Genomic DNA, 4,592 nt, shown 5'->3' with positions numbered 1-4,592 from the left:
GGGAGGAGGGAGGAGACAGGGGGAGGAGGGGTGAGACACGGGGAGGATGGGGGAGACACGGGGAGGAGAGGGGAGACACGGGGAAGAGGAGGGGGACACGGGGAGGAGGAGACATGGGGAATAGGGGAGAGACACGGTGAGGGGGGGGGAGACACGGGGAGGAGGAGGGAGACACGGGGAGGAGGAGGGAGACAAGGGGAGGAGGAGGAGACACGGGGAGGAGGAGGGAGACACGGGGAGGAAGGGGGACACGGGGATGAGGAGGGAGACACGGGGAGGAAGAGGAGACACGGGGAGGAGGGGGGGAGACACGGGGAGGAGGGGGGGAGACACGGGGAGGAGGGAGACACGGGGAAGAGGGGGGAGACACGGGGAGGAGGAGGGAGACACGGGGAGGAGGAGGAGACACGGGGAGGAGGGGGGAGACACGGGGAGGAGGGAGACACGGTGAGGAGGGGGGAGACATAGCGAGGAGGAGGGAGACACGGGGAAGAGGGGGGAGACACGGGGAGGAGGGTGGGAGACACGGGGAGGAGGGAGACACGGGGAAGAGGGGGGAGACACGGGGAGGAAGGGGGAGACACGGGGAGGAGGGAGACACGGGGAGGAGGGGGGAGACACGGGGAGGAGGAGGGAGACACGGGGAGGAGGGGGGAGACACGGGGAGGAGGGGGGAGACACGGGGAGGAGAGGGGAGACACGGGGAAGAGGGGGGAGACACGGGGAGGAGGGGGGAGACACGGGGAGGAGGAGGGGAGACACGGGGAGGAGGGAGACACGGGGAAGAGGGGGGAGACACGGGGAGGAGGGAGGAGACAAGGGAGGAGGAGGAGACACGGGGAGGAGGGGGGAGACACGGGGAGGAGGGAGACACGGGAGGAGGGGGGAGACACGGGGAGGAGGAGGGAGACACGGGGAGGAGGAGGAGACACGGGGAGGAGGGGGGAGACACGGGGAGGAGGGAGACACGGTGAGGAGGGGGAAGACACGGGGAGGAGGGGGAAGACAAGGGGAGGAGGGGGGAGACACGGGGAGGAGGGGGAGACACGGGGAGGGAGACACGGGGAGGAGGAGACACGGGGAGGAGGGAGACACGGGGAGGAGGGGGGAGACACGGGGAGGAGGGGGGAGACACGGGGAGGAGGGGGGAGACACGGGGAGGAGAGGGGAGACACGGGAGGAGGAGGGGGGACACGGGGAGGAGGAGACACGGGGAATAGGGGAGAGACACGGTGAGGAGGGGGGAGACACGGAGAGGAGGGGGGAGACACTGGGAGGAGGGGGGAGACACGGGGAGGAGGGGGGAGACACGGGGAGGAGGAGAGACACGGGGAGGAGACACGAGGAGGAGGGGAGACATGGGGAGGAGGAGAAACGGGGAGGAGGAGGGAAACACGGGGAGGAGGGGGGAGACACGGGAGGAGGGGGGAGACACGGGAGGAAGGGAGCAACACGGGAGGAGGGGGGAGACACGGGGAGGAGGGGGGAGACACGGGAGGAGGGGGGAGACACACGGAGGAGGGGGGAGACACGAGAGGAGGGGGGGGACACGGGGAGGAGGGGGGAGACACGGGGAGGAGGGGGGAGACACGGGGAGGGGTGGGGGAGACACGGGGAGGAGGGGGGGAGACACAGGGAGGAGGGGGGGGAGACACGGGGAGGAGGGGGGAGACACAGGGAGGAGGGGGGAGACACGGGGGGAGGGGGGAGACACGGGGAGGAGGGGGGAGATACAGGGAGGAGGGTGGAGACACGGGGAGGGGGGGGGGAGACACGGGGAGGAGGGGAGAGACACGGGAGGAGGGGGGAGACACGGGGAGGAGGGGAGAGACACGGGAGGAGGGGGGGAGACACGGGGAGGAGGGGGGAGACACGGGGAGGAGGGGAGAGACACGGGAGGAGGGGGGAGACACGGGGAGGAGGGGAGAGACACGGGAGGAGGGGGGAGACACAGGGAGGAGGGGGGAGACACTGGAGAAGGGGGGCAACACGGGGAGGAGGGGGGAGACATGGGGAGGGGGGGGGAGACACGGGGAGGAGGGGAGAGACACGGGAGGAGGGGGGAGACACGGGGAGGAGGGGAGAGACACGGGAGGAGGGGGGAGACACGGGGAGGAGGAGGGAGACACGAGGAGGAGGAGACACGGGGAGGAGGGGGGAGACACGGGGAGGAGGAGGGAGACACGGGGAGGAGGAGGAGACACGGGGAGGAGGAGGGAGACACGGGGAGGAAGGGGGACACGAGGATGAGGAGGGAGACACGGGGAGGAAGAGGAGACACGGGGAGGAGGGGGGAGACACGGGGAGGAGGGGGGGAGACACGGGGAGGAGGGAGACACGGGGAAGAGGGGGGAGACACGGGGAGGAGGGGGGAGACACGGGGAGGAGGGGGGAGACACGGGGAGGATGGGGGAGACACGGGGAGGAGGGGAGAGACACGGGAGGAGGGGGGAGACACGGGAGGAGGGGGAGCGACACGGGAGGAGGGGGGAGACACGGGAGAAGGGGGGAGACACGGGAGGAGGGGGGAGACACGGGGAGGAGGGGGGAGACACGGGGAGGAGGGGAGACACGGGAGGAGGGGGGAGACACGGGAGGAGACACGGGAGGAGGGGGGAGACACGGGGAGGGGGGGGGAGACACTGGGAGGAGGAGGAGACACGGGGAGGAGGGGGGAAACACGGGGAGGAGTAGGAGACACGGGGAGGAGGGGGGAGACACGGGGAGGAGACACGGGGAGGAGGAGGGAGACAAGGGGAGGGAGACACGGGGAGGAGATGGGGATACGAGGGGAGACACGGGGAAGAGGAGGGAGACACGGGGAGGAGGGTGACACGGGGAGGAGAGGGGAGAGACGGGGAGGGGGGGGGGAGACACGGGGAGGAGGGGGGAGACACAGGGAGGAGGGGGGAGACACGGGGAGGAGGGGGGAGACACGGGAGGAGGGGGGAGACACGGGGAGGAGGGGGGAGACACGGGAGGAGGGGGGAGACACATGGAGGAGGGGGGAGACACGAGAGGAGGGGGGGGGGACACGGGGAGGAGGGGGGAGAAACAGGGAAGAGGGGGGAGACACGGGGAGGAGGGGGGAGACACTGGAGGAGGGGGGAGACACGGGGAGGAGGTGGGAGACACGGGGAGGGGGGGGAGACAAGGGGAGGAGGGGAGAGACACGGGAGGAGGGGGGAGACACCGGGAGGAGGGGAGAGACACGGGAGGAGGGGGGAGACACGGGGAGGAGGAGGAGACACGGGGAGGAAACACGGGGAGGAGGGGGGGAGACACAGGGAGGAGGGGGGAGACAAAGGGAGGAGGGGGGGAGACACGGGGAGGAGACACGGGAGGAGGGGGGAGACACGGAAAGGAGGGGGGAGACACTGGGAGGAGGAGGAGACACGGGGAGGAGGGGGGAGACACGGGGAGGAGGAGGAGACACGGGGAGGAGGGGGGAGACACGGGGAGGAGACACGGGGAGGAGGAGGGAGACACGGGGAGGGAGACACGGGGAGGAGATGGGGATACGAGGGGAGACACGGGGAGGAGGAGGGAGACACGGGGAGGAGGGTGACACGGGGAGGAGGAGGGAGACACGGGGAGGAGGGGGGGAGACACGGGAGGAAGGGGGAGACACGGGAGGAGGGGGGAGACACGGGGAGGAGGGGGGAGACACGGGGAGGAGGGGGGAGACACGGGAGGAGGGGGGAGACACGGGGAGGATGGGGGGAGACACGGGTGGAGGGGGGAGACACGGGGAGGAGGGGGGAGACACGAGAGGAGGGGGGAGACACGGGGAGGAGGGGGGGAGACACGGGGAGGAGAGGGGAGAGACGGGGAGGGGGGGGGGGGAGACACGGGGAGGAGGGGGGAGACACAGGGAGGAGGGGGGAGACACGGGGAGGATGGGGGAGACACGGGAGGAGAGGGGAGACACGGGGAGGAGGGGGGGAGACACGAGAGGAGGGGGGAGACACGGGAGGAGGGGGAGACACGGGGAGGAGGGGGGAGACACGGGGAGGAGGGGGCAGACACGGGGAGGAGGGGGGAGACACGGTAGGAGGGGGGAGACACGGGAGGAGGGGAGAGACACGGAAGGAGGGGGGGAGACACGGGAGGAGGGGGGAGACACGGGAGGAGGGGGGAGACACGGGAGGAGGGGGGAGACACGGGAGGAGGGGAGAGACACGGGGAGGAGGGGGGAGACACGGGGATGAGGGGAGAGACACGGGAGGAGGGGGGAGACACGGGAGGAGGGGGGAGACACGGGAGGAGGGGGGAGAGACACGGGAGGAGGAGGGAGACACGGGAGGAGGGGGGTGAGATACGGGAGGAGGGGTGAGACACGGGGAGGAGGGGGGAGACACGGGGAGGAGGGGAGAGACACGGGAGGAGGGGGGAGACACGGAGAGGGGACACGGGAGGAGGGGGGAGACACGGGAGGAGGGGGAGACACGGGGAGGAGGGGGGAGACACGGGGAGGAGGGGAGAGACACGGGGAGGAGGGGGGAGACACGGGAGGAGGGGACACGGGGAGGGGGGAGACACGGGAGGAGGGGGGAGACACGGGAGGAGGGGGGAGACACGGGAGGAGGGGG

Source organism: Lampetra planeri, chromosome 82 (genome assembly GCF_965212315.1).
Source record: "Lampetra planeri chromosome 82, kcLamPlan1.2.h2, whole genome shotgun sequence".
Lineage (NCBI taxonomy): Eukaryota > Metazoa > Chordata > Hyperoartia > Petromyzontiformes > Petromyzontidae > Lampetra > Lampetra planeri.
This window is presented reverse-complemented; position numbering follows the sequence as displayed.